The 12739-nt window shown below is 46.6% G+C and overlaps 1 protein-coding gene and 1 long non-coding RNA gene across 17 annotated transcripts in view; one reads left to right on the top strand and one right to left on the bottom strand.

The window, feature by feature from the left end:
• Positions 1-12739, bottom strand: part of KCNMA1 (potassium calcium-activated channel subfamily M alpha 1) — a 775994-nt gene that overhangs the window by 116428 nt on the left and 646827 nt on the right. The window lies entirely within an intron of this gene.
• The window catches only part of LOC309604608, a 555802-nt gene that overhangs the window by 3364 nt on the left and 539699 nt on the right, over positions 1-12739 (top strand). The window lies entirely within an intron of this gene.

Raw genomic sequence — 12739 nt, forward strand, 5'->3', positions numbered from 1 at the left:
ACCTCAGCTGGTTCCGACTTGTGTGGAGAGACAGGGTTGCCAGGAGCAAGTTCAGGCAGATGCAGAGGGTGTGGGGGACTCTGGGAGCTTAGGGCTGTCGAGATTTGAGCTGGGGGCTTGCCCTGCCGCAACATAACTCCCAGTGGGTCAGCCAGTGTATTAGCACAGCAAGAGAAGGTCCCCGCAGCTGTCTGGGGTCTGAGTGATGAAAGATGCAAGCCCGGCCTGCAGAGCAGTTGGGATAAATTCAGTTAATGGGGAGTCAGAGTTGGATGAAAGGAGCTTGTTTGAGTTAGGAACGTATTGCGGACCTGAAGGGCAGAATGAGGTCGCTCTGGGAGGAGTGAAACAATGGGTTTGCCACGCATTCCTAACTCGCACCTCTACCCACCCAGACGCAAAGACCCGATGACTTCTGGAAGGGAATGCGTCAGCACCCCCACATCCACCACAGAGCACCACGGGCATCGAACACGATGCCCAGCGGAACCAGTGAAAGAAATGCGCTCTCTTCAAAAGAAGCAGTGGTTAATTCTAGACCCAGCTCTTCAAGACTGCTCCAGCATTCAAAGGAAGCAGCTGTTCAGAAACAAGTGTTTTGGTCAAGGTGGCACAAGAGAACAAGAAGCGAGACCTCGAGGCTCAAGATCCTCTTTTCTCTTGAGATATGTGCCTAACAAGCTATGGAAACAATAATCCTGACACAGTGTGCATGTTATTCAGCAAACAGATGTTGAATTCCTACTGTGCGCCTTGGCTGCTGTGTGCAATACGTTGAGAGGAATCCGAAGACCGCCGAGAGTTGTCTGTGGCTTGTTGCTTACTTCTAAAAAGCCCCAGATGAAAACTGCTCTAAATGAGGCTTATAGGAGTTGTTACAGAATTACAGAAGAGAGATCCATCTGAGTTGGCGGGGGTGGGCAGTCAAGAAGTCGTCACAGAGATGGCACCATTTGAACTGTGTGTTTAAAGCAGGAGTCAGCAAGTGTTTTTCTGCAAAAGTCAGGTAGTAACTATTTGGGGTTTCGTGAACCTTGTGCTCTCCATTGCAACTATCCATCTCTAGACCTGTCCTCACATCAGGTCTGCTCAAAGAAAGAGGCAAAGGCAGGGCGTGGCTGAAAGATTTGGGCACCGTCTTGACCCTGATCTTTGCACTAATCTTACTAATGGGAAAATCAACAAGGAGCAGAGCCCAACTGCTCATAAAGAAACTTAGAAAAGGTGATGATGTGAAGCCTTAACACCATCCAGACCTCAAAGATGGGTTGAGATCAAGACCACCATCAAGAAAAGAAATTTGGATAGAATTTAAAAGAAATGTTCTCTCTCCCCACCATCTGTTCCCCTCTTGTTTGCTCTCCAACCTTCATCTTCCAAAAACACACTGAACTAACTCCATGTCGCTAGCTCTATGTCCATTTTAGAGATGGAAAACTCATGAGGTAGTTTCAGTAAGATGAGGAATGATGAGACACAGAGTCACAGTTGGTCCATGAGATAGGTCCTATTATTATCTCCATTTTACAGATGAGGAAACTAAGGAATAGAGAGGTTCTGGAGCTGGCCCAAAGCCCCACAACAGTAAAGGAAGACATCTATTCTGGGATTGCCTAGATAAAATAAGAGGATGCAGGTGCTTTGAGAAGTATAAGGACTCATACGTGTGTAAGGCATTACTCTCGTTACAGCAGTCAGCATCCACTGAGCAACCATTTCGTGAACATATCAAAACATGACTGGGGCTTCCCTGGTGGCGCAGTGGTTGAGAATCTGCCTGCCAATGCAGGGGACACGGGTTCGAGCCCTGGTCTGGGAAGATCCCACATGCCGCGGAGCAACTGGGCCCGTGAGCCACAACTACTGAGCCTGCGCGTCTGGAGCCTGTGCTCCGCAACAAGAGAGGCCGCGACAGTGAGAGGCCCGCACACCGCGATGAGGAGTGGTCCCCGCTCGCCGCAACTAGAGAAAGCCCTCGCACAGAAACGAAGACCCAACACAGCCATAAATAAATAAATAAATAATAAATAAATTTATTAAAAAAAAAAAAAAACATGACTGCACCAGGACTGATTTCAAAGTCCTCAGAAAACACACAAATCTCACCCCTTCTCTCTTTTTCCCTGCCCTAAGCTTTCCTAGAATTTCAGGCTTTAATTGCCAAGGAGATCACTTAGTTCACCGCACAGTGAGGGGAATGGCTTGGGAATCCCCTACTATGATTCAGAGAAAAGACAGGAGATGTCTGCCTATCAGAACCCATCTTCGTCTTCATGGAAGAAAACCATGACGGAGTGGCCCTTCCAGCAACTAGCACCTTGCATATTTCACATCTGCGTGCCAAGACCTCCAGGCCACATGACCTGCGTCTGTACCTCATCCCTGCCTGCACTCTTAGCAAGTTTCATTCTGTCACTTTCACTGCACGTCTCTTTTCTCTGCAGGTCATTGTACCTCCCTTTTCAGTAACACCTGTTTAGGGCTTTGGCTTGGAAGCATCCCTGCTGGACGTGTTCTCTCAGTTGGTTATGTTACAAGCCATATGTGGAAATTTACTCATCTGCACGGAAGAAATGGCCAGATCAACCTTGAGAAAGTGCAGAGAGCAATTCAAAGCCACTCAAAGGTAAGGGAAGGCTTGATACAGCCTGAGAGAGGTCTGTGAGCAATCAAGAAAGCTCCCTGCCCACTCCATGTCTCGAGCAGAATACACAGAAAAATGACACAACAGAAAATATCCATGAGACACACAGCCTTCAGACACCTCAAGGTGGGAGGAACTGTCACTTGGGTGCTATACGATTGGATCTGCCCACCTCAAGTCAGAGTCAATGATCTTAATGGTCAAGAGTGGCCTCAAACATGTCTCCGCAGTTCGGCAGGCTGACTTGGTCATCGGCAAATGGCTACGGCTCTTTACAAATGGGCCCCTTTTCTCATATTGGTCCCACCTGATGCATTATTATTTTTGTGCCACCCTGACTCACGAAAGTGATCAGGTTCATCAAAATTAGTAAAACGGAATGCAAATGTCACAAGTCCTTGATTTTCTAGGATACATGCTCTACATACACATGGACACTTTGTGCGGTGGTATCCCTGTCTCTCATTTGAAACACTGGTGGGTTTTTGCCTACCATGATTTTTTTTTTCGGTCTTTGTTTCTAGATCTTCTTTCCCAATGTTTAACCTTCACAAAGAATATGGATTGTACCTCCTAGCTGATAATTTTCAAGATCCCTCAGTTACGTCCTAGTTTTTCTTTTTCTCGCTACATTATCCCCTGTGAATCTTCTTATATCCTAATTGTGGGATGTCTCCAACTGGGATCCAAGAAGATTGTACTCACACACACTATGTATATATCTATATATCTGTATCTATATCTTTACCTATATATCTATAAATACACACCCTATATATATCTATATATTTATATATACACACACATTATATATATCTATATATCTGTATCTATCTTTATATCTATATATACCCACTATATATATCTATATTTATATATGCACACACACTATATATCTATATATCTATATCTTTATATCTACACACACACTATATATATTTCTGTATCTATATGTACATCTTTATATTTCTATCTATATCTACACACACACACTATATTGTAAGCGGCTTAGAAAGTTTTAGGAAACTTCACAGATCCGGGGCCATCCTGCTTCTGGCTGACCATCTATCCCTTTAACTAATGGCTGAGAATCCCTTCATTTATTCATTCTTTCACTCATCAAATATTTACTGAGCTGGAATCCTTCAGGCCACTTCCTACTCAGGTATTCTTGCCAACATACAAAGCCCAGCCAAGGATTCTAGCATAGTACATTTCTGGCCTTGGAGGGAAGGCAGGCAGCCCCCAGGTCTTTTCTTGACTGAGTGCAATCCAACTGGCTCCAGCCCAGAAAGCTGCCAAGGGCCAAAAGGAAGATCACATGAAGGCAAGCAGTCAGCTCCACTCCCAGAAGACGGCCCTTGCAGGTACCATCTTGTGTGGCTTCAGCTCTGAGGAGCAGTCTTTCTCATTTCATTTCAAAGTCGTTCAGTGCAGCTGATCATCCCTGACGCGGACCTGCCTCAAGAGCTCCCACTCTGAGTTTGCACAGGGTTTTCTCTGTTGCTTTTGGAGTATTTGGTGGTACTCACCCTGCCATGTTGAACGGGATAAAAGCAGGGCTTTCAGCTTTACTCCACGAGGCCAGAAGAATGTTTCTCTTGCTATTTCCCTTGGTTGTGGGAGGACAGCTCCTTCCGCGGATGACCAGATGAAATGGTCAGAGAAGGAAGAGGCCACTTTGGAATCTTCAGACCTTTTCCCCAGCTCATCTGAGCTGGGGATCAGAAGAATGTCTCCTCAGAAAAAAAAAATCTACGGGCTTGTCTAGAAGCTCTCTGCAAACCAGGAACTGACTATTTATAAAAAGGTCTTTTCGATGCTCTCTGAAATTTCAGCTGTGTGGGTCTGACCATGCTGAACTTGTTTCTGCCCAGTTAGATTCTCCTTGGAAAGGTGTTTGGCTAGGGAAGCAACACTCTGGTAAGCAAATGTAAGGATGGAGGATTCCTTGATTACCTAGGTAATCCAACATGATGGACTTCCCCGGTAGTCCAGGGGTTAGGAACTCCGTGCTCCCACTGTAGGGGGCACGGGTTTGATCCCTGGTCAGGGAACTAAGATCCCACAAGCTGTGCAAGGCGGCCAAAAAAAAAAAAAAAAAAAAAGAATGTTGGTTCAGGAGAAAACCTCGGAGAGAATGCCAGGAGTTGGCATTCTCAGCACACACACTCCCCCACTTCGAGGGAGCTCAGGACTCACGTGCTTTTCTGTGCTGTTTCAATGACCCTCTGAGGTCAAAGGTGTGCATAAATCTCCAGTCATGGGTGCTGACATACAGACACAATGAACGCAGATCAAATTCTTGTGCACAGAGAAATAAAAAGGAAAAGAAAATTGCTCCACGGTACTTAGAAATGCCACACGACTTCCTCGGATTTTGTGTGGCCGTACTTCACAGGAAATGTGTTTTGTATTTCTACCAGAGTCCGATGCTGGCTGGAAACAACAGCGGATTTTCAGTGAATGGGATGTGAAGCACTTTATTATTTTTTTCCCTCCACAGATGGAAGGAGACATGCTGTCTCCCTGAGAAAGATGGGAGGAGAAAGTCACCTTGCCATACACAGGGATTTAAAAAAGAATTCCCAGGAGCTCTAACTGAAGCCACCTCAGGCAGCACGAGCCACGACCCTCAGGGCTGGCCACATGCCCCAGCTGGTGGCCCTCGTTGCTTTGTTTCTGCCGCCCAGCCTGGTTCAAGGCCATTCATGCCAGCGATTCAGAGCTGCCTGGCTCTGCCCCCATCAACACACTCAAGATGTGGGTCTTGTTGGAAATGCAGAGGCTGGTAAGGGAAGAAGAAGAAATACTGGTTCCAAAAAAAAAAAAAAAAATAGATGGAGTGGATCTCCAAGACCAGGGGCAGTGGAGACAGTCCAGTAGGTCTCCAGGCCCAGCCAAGATCTCAGGAAATTCTCCAAGAAGACAACGACTCCACGGAGCCCAAATGGGAAGCACAATGACTGCTGAGTCAGCTGGGGAGAATTAAGCTCAAGAAATTTAACTAATGGAATTCAACCGCTTCAGCGCCATCAATTAAAATTTCTTTAAAATGATTTTAACTTCTTGGAATTGTATTTGGATAATGTGCTTCAGCTGGGAGTCCTAGAGGCCGTTAGATCGTCTTCCTTCCCAGGCTTCTCGGAGCAGCTCACTCCTGCCTCCTCCTAGCACATGTCCCCCCCCCAGCCACCCCCCGGCCCCCCGCTGGTCTTCTCCACCCTCACAGGATGGCTCCCAAGGCCCTCAGCTCCAGCCCCTCTTCCCAGAGCCGCCACTGAAGTCCTCCCAAAACAAAGCCTCTGTGGCTCATTCCCCTGATCAAATCCCTTGAATGCTTTCTATTGTATTACGTGTGAATACAGTGCCATAACAGGGCCCTGCTCACCTTCAAGGCTCCTCTCCCCTCGCTCCCAGGCACAGGTCTTAAGCTCCAGCCAAACTGGGTGACCAGCTGTTAGACAGGAGGCTCCGGCCCTCTGCGCCCCCCTCCACTGCCACGCCCTCTCTCGTGCTGTCAGGCAGGACACCCTTTGCCTCCCATCCTCCAAGGCACATCTGAACTGTCCTCTCCTGTGGGACTCTTCCTCGGCTGACCAACAGGAGGTGACCTCTGGGCCTTTGCACTGCCAAGCACTTTGCCCTCCTCTCTCACAACGCCCCCAACGCTGTCTCCAGCTCTCAGGACTGGAATCCTCGTCTTTCTTCTCCTTCCTTGGAGACAGACTGACATACCCATCTTCTTCAACTGAGTAAGGAAAAGAGTAACTCATTTTGCTCCCTAGACTGAAGAACCAACTGTCCAGCCTATCCTCAAATGCCAGCCCCACCACCGACTCGCCATGTGACCCTTGGCAAGTCACTTAACCTCTCTGTGCCTCAGTTGCCTCATCTGTCAATGCACAGATGCCTCAGTTTACAGCTGCCTCAACGGCAAATAACAGTTACTCCCTACCCCACGGTAAGGATTAAGTAATATCCGTACAGGGCACAGAGCAGTGCCTGCAATGCAGCAAATGCCACGTGTGGGTTCAATTTGACAATAACAACAGTAACTAACATACACGTACCCACATACACACACCCCCTTGCAGGGCTGGCAGAGTCCCCTGCATACAGTAAGAGTAGACACTAAGTCTAGTCTTAACGTGAACGCAAGTTAAGCAGTTGGCCATTTCCCAGCACCACCACATAAGCCTCGGTTCCTAGGAATACACACACACTAACAGCAGAGGTGTCAACCTCGCCTCAGAAGAGGAAAGCAATTTTTCAGCAAATCTTAGTAGGCTTCACTCTTCTTTCCTCCTCACCGATGGGTATGACCTGTTTGTAATCTCTACATCCACTCTATTCGGAAAACGGTTCCCATTTACGCTGTTCTGTGCTCCATCGCTTCTAGGCTTAAATGCGCATCAAAGATCCCAAGCACTGAGAACTTGCCTGTAAGCACGCTGGCAAATGTCCTACATTTGTTGGGCCAGATGACAAATGTCCATCTCAGATCAAGGAGCACCCAACTGAAATGATGGGCACCGTATGAGAAGGGAGGATCCCTAGGTCTGATTGAGACCAGAACGCTGCCGATCAACTGCTCATTTCCGTCTGGATGGGATTTGGAAGCAGGATGTGGTGCAGCCTAAGGCCGCCGCCCTGCAAGCCTCTCTCCGATGGCTTTACACCATCGTTGGTCTGATGCTAATTCAAGACAATGCCCCAGCGCATCACAACAAATTAGCCACAGACACGCGATAGCAATCAACTCAGGGCGCTGTCCTGAATGCGGGAATGTCCTGATTCCCTGTCTCCACGAGCTGCACGCTCCCACAGATGTTTCTAAAAGCCTCTTCCCAAAGGCCCATTTAGAGAGAAATTAAATGCAACTTTGACTTAATTAACGTTTTAAATGATAATGAATACAATGTAGATTCATGGGAGGCATTTACATTGTGTTGTAAAATTGATAAAAATTTAATAACTCTTTGTTAATAAGTTATGTCTCCCCAGACCCATAAAGCCTAAGGCGCTGCAAACTCCAGCCTGGGTCTAATCCAGGCTCCTGGTGCAGGTGGAGGAGGGAAGCAGAGATGGACTTGACATTTGCTCCAAGCCTGCTCTAATTCTAAACCTCTGCTTGTTCATCAGTACTTTATTTCATACAGTAAAGGTCAGGATTTGGGCTCAAGGCACAGCCTTGACAAGAAAGCTCAAGTGAAAGGCGGGCTGGCCCTGGCATCTGTCGCCTGAGATAGCAGGGGGTGGGGGGGATGGAGAGCTAACTGGCCACTTCTCCCCTCCTCCACGGAGGTAAGAGGCAGAGTCCACTGCCTGGTGGTAGGAGCTGTCAGGGTGAGTATGGTGACAACTGGCCACTGTCCTGAAATAAAAATGCAAACATAATTTCCATGTCACCTTGCATAAGGACTTCTGCCTAGCTTACTTGTGGCATGCCAACATCTTTTCTGGTTCGTCCTTGAGGAGACCAGTCACTTATTAAAGCATCATATCCCTGGGGAGGGAGGTGTCCAAGTGACGGGGGTAAACACAGAGCACCCTTTCCTCTTTCCGACTTTTCTACTTCTTGTCTCCCAGCTCTGCTTCAAAGGACTTCTTGTGAAAAGTTGGCTGTTGTTTGCCTACTTTTCCCTTTCTCTTTCATCTACATGTGGTACCTCTTCACAGCATATTTATCTTAAAGAATTCAACTATTTTGGAGGAGGAAGAGAGTACAACGGGGTCTCAAAATGCAAGTCAATTACTTCTTCACCTGACACTAGACTGAAAAAAACCCAGTTATTTATTATGAATAAAAACATGGTTTGTTTGGAGCTCTTTAGAGATGGGCAATTAAAAGGATTCTTTTCAAAGGAAACTTTGTTCAAGCATGATGGCTGCCTTACAATGAGCTGACCACCATATAAGCAAGTAGGAAGGCATCGTGCTTCGTGTCACCCCGCTGCTGAATGTGGCTACCAGAAAATCAAAGGAGAGGCACTGGCTTCTGTAGCCTTGCCTTCTAACAACAAAAGTGCCCTAAGATGCCCTCCCAGGTCCATTACTCATGGAATGATTAAATGGTTGCCTAGGCCAAGTTGCCTTCCTGTTTTCACTTCCTGCAATGAAGTGCAAATGGCCAAATCAGGACACATGGGCCAAGGTAGCTAAAGAGCTAGGGTAGAATCCAAAGGGTGCTTTAGTGTTAGCAGCAGTAAATGGATAGTGTGTGTGTGTGTGTGTGTGTGTGTGTGTGTGTGTGTGTGTGTGAGAGAGAGAGAGAGAGAGAGGTGGGAGAGGGAGGGAGGGAGGGAGGGAGGGAGAGAGAGAGAGGGAGAGAGGGAGGGAGGGAGGGAGGGAGGGAGGGAGAGAAGGAGAGGCACTGCACCAGTAAGCATGAGAAAATGGGAGAAACTGCAGACCCAGAATGAATAGGCTTTAAAAACTACAGGGAGAACAATGATTAAATTGATTTGGGCTGAGTGTGCTTTGCCTATCTGTTTTCTTACTTTCTATCACTGATGGTGGTAGTGGGAAGAGAGAGTCTTGGTTTTCAAGGTCCAGAGTAAAATAAACAAATAAAATTTAGGACTGGGGAGCTTGAGAAGGTCGCCCAAAACTATACCCACAGAAAAGGACTGAGATAATTATGGGCTGTTGATTTTTAAAGGCAGCTTATTAAATTAAATCTCCCTGCAACAGGCACTGGAGACTGTCAGCACAGGGTGTGTCCTATTATAGACACTTTCCTAGAGCTATTTGCACTCCCTGCCCCAGTATCTGATTTTATGTACTTCGAGATGCCATTAGTTTAGTAGAGTGAATTTAGTTCTATTGACAATGTTAATTCTCTGCCTGTACAAACCAAAGGCTACTCGGGATAAGCTGATTTTTGCTTATTATCGGACAAGACTCAAGATTACACTAAACTGATTTTGGTATGTCTCCCTTCAACCTAATCGTATCGGACTTCTCCTCTCGACCGAACCACTGGAGTTGAATGCCTCCTTGTATTATATTTACACCCGAAAGAAAAGTCGTGCACCACTTAAAATTAGCTACAGTAGTTTGCAAGTGGGTGTATGTAATTGTGCAGCTTTAAACTATTAGTAAATTGAAAGGTTGGTGTGAGTGATCACACATGTCCTTTGGCTGAAACTATCTCCAAGTACAAGTTTAAAGATCTGTTTCTCTTCGAGCACATGATTAACTTGTTCATGTCAGGGTTACTGACGGTTTGTGACCAGCATCATGTCAGGCAGTCCTCAGCAGGTCTGAATCAATAGGCTCTTATGCTGTCACTGCATCATAATTTTAATTGTCCCCTTTCTATTAGACTTAGCAATCAGACATCGAGCAAGAATGAAATAACAAGAATAAATTCGGAACAGAGAAAAGGTACTATTTTACAAAATTATATGGAGGGGAAGTGGAACAGATTAGAACCTCAATCTATATTGACGGCTGTATGGACGTTGCTAGCCATATATTTTTTATGTTTGACAGTATTAGAACATAGCTACTTGTGGAAAGTCTGGGGCCCGTACCATCTTAGAGTCTTCTAAGAGAGCTGGTACTTTTGCCCAGGATCATCCAAAGTGGAAACAAAATTGGAACGATCCAAAAATGATGCTCTGCACACCAATTCTAGCCCACCGTATTGAATGATTCAGTCTTGCCAAAAATAGAATAGCCTTGTGATGAGTCCTTACTGGTCACTCTTTGCGTAACTTCTCTTACTGCTTTTTAAGTCTTCTGCCTCCCCTTCTCTGCAAATCTTTTTGTCAGCACAGTGTGGCCTGACATCCCACGAGTTCAACAGAAGGAGACAACCGTTAGAAAAGTATGTGACTTAGCAGCAAGGGGAACGGTGTAATGGGCCACACCTCCAAGGAGAGGTACACGGAGCAGGCAGGGCTTGCTGTTAGGAAGCAGAGTTCTAAGACTGTGTGAACACTTTTAATATATTGCCACTCCTCTGGGAACTGGCTACTTCTCTTCCCACTTCAGAAAACACATAATGGGACTTTGTGTTTCAATTTACCGTCCCTCGAAAACGGAAATCTTTCCCCTTATAAGAAAAAAAAAAAAAAATAGTAAAGAGGTAGACGAAAGGCAAAAGAGAAGGAATCGGACAGTCCCCAGAGCACACCGGCTCAACTGGGAAACTGCGACCAAAGCAAGCTCTGTAATAATATAATGACCTTTAATGAGTGTCTTGGGAAACAATACAGCCCCAGCATAAAAGACAAAGGGCAAAACCCATCACGGCTCCGCTGACACTAATTCAAAATGATTTTCAGAACAACTAAAGAATGTAAGAGAAGTAATCTGATCCGCCCATCTGACCTCACTTTGATTCAAGGGCCCTTCTCCTGCCATTTCTAATTGTCAAACCCTCTACGTTTCACATCTGCTCATATTTAATGAAAAGCCCACTCTCACCACTGCTCTTTGAGGCAACCAGCTCTGTCCAATGGGCACCACCCAACCCCACCACCAGCGAGGGAAGCCCGGGGATTGCTATTGGAGCTCTGCCAGAGGAATTCTGCGTAGACGTAGACATTCTTTAATTGGAGAAGAAGGGCTTATGTGGGCCCACGAAGGGGCTCAAATTGGAATGGATTTTTCTAACTTATTATTAATGGTCAAAGGTGAGTGGACTCACACAGGGATGGATGAAATCTGCTTTTGTTTGACGGAGTGACGACGGCGGGGAGACTGATGAAAACAGAGGAGGCAAACCCCACCCCCCCCAAGCTGTCAGTACCAGTTACGCCTTCGACACACAGCCCAAAGCTCCACATTTTCCACGGTGGAGCTGATGCTGGAGGGGTAGAAAGACAGCAGTCTCATGCCCAGGATGTTTCTGAGAAGACGGGACCATCCCACCCCAAGTTTTTCTCCTCCTGGCCTCCATCAACACTTGGATTAAATTGCAGAGCTGAGAAATCCCTCCAATTATGGTTTCTCCTGGATAAGATGGAAATTGCACACACTGGGTATCATGGGCCTCACGTAGGGGACACAGATTTGCTGTGATTGGTATGGGTGGCCGGTGCCAAGACATGACCACAGGCCTTAGTTTAGAGCCTGAGTGGCTCCTTCCTTTTCTCCACTGGATCTCTGGCCAAGGTTTTAGAGCCTAGCGGTTATGTGAAAGTAGAAGTTGGGCCTTAGATGGGTAACCGAGGGGGCTGGTGCTTACATTCACCACCATCAATCAAAGAGATGTGGCCAAACTGGGCCACCACAGCTCACCCCTCCACTCCTCCTCCCCAGCTCCTGTCTTTGAACCTGGTGTCTTGCCATACATCGTAGACAAACAAATTCTTTGTATGGTTGTGACCGAGTTCACCTTGGTGGTGTCACATGAACCAGACAGAACTGTGATGAGAATAAAGGAGTAAGGGCACGTACGATGGCATGTGCAAGAAAGATTTAAAGGAAATTTCCTTCCTAGGATTTTAGGCCAATATGATGGGACAGTCCAAAATCCCTCTCAACACCACGTCTATTCAGTATCACTTTAAAAAGTGAATCCTGTCCCTCGGCACTGTTCTGATGGAGCAGTGAATCATAAATCAGAGACGATGATGATTCTCTGGTCCTAGATCGAACTTTTCCAAATGCCTCTAAGACCGCTCCAAGCACAATAATGTCTCAGACCTGAACCGTAGTTTCAAACGTCAGCACTGGGCATGGCACACTCCACTGCATACAGTAACGCGAGGGCTCCCTCAGCCCTGGACGCCCCGTAGATCACTGCCACACAAGCACACCATGCTGGGACCGCAGGCTCTTTTCCCTCCTTGTTGCCAGTATAAATTAACTGCTGCTGGTGAAAATTTAGTTCAACCAGCTCTGGGCACTTGGAAGAAAAGCGAACGGATAATATGGTTACCAACACACGTGGTGGGTGCTTTCAAGAGGAAGGGATGAACACAGAAGGACTGTCTTCTACCACCCATGCTACCAAAAATGTGAAAATAAGGTGACAGCCATACTTTAAGGTATCCAAGTCCTCAAGCAAAGCACAACCTCTTCTGCCCTTAGAAGAGGTCCCTCAGTGAACAAGCTGGAGCTTTCAGTAGCATCACC

The sequence above is a fragment of the Balaenoptera borealis genome (genome assembly GCF_965194805.1).
Source record: "Balaenoptera borealis genome assembly, chromosome: 10".
Classification (NCBI taxonomy): Eukaryota; Metazoa; Chordata; class Mammalia; order Artiodactyla; family Balaenopteridae; genus Balaenoptera; species Balaenoptera borealis.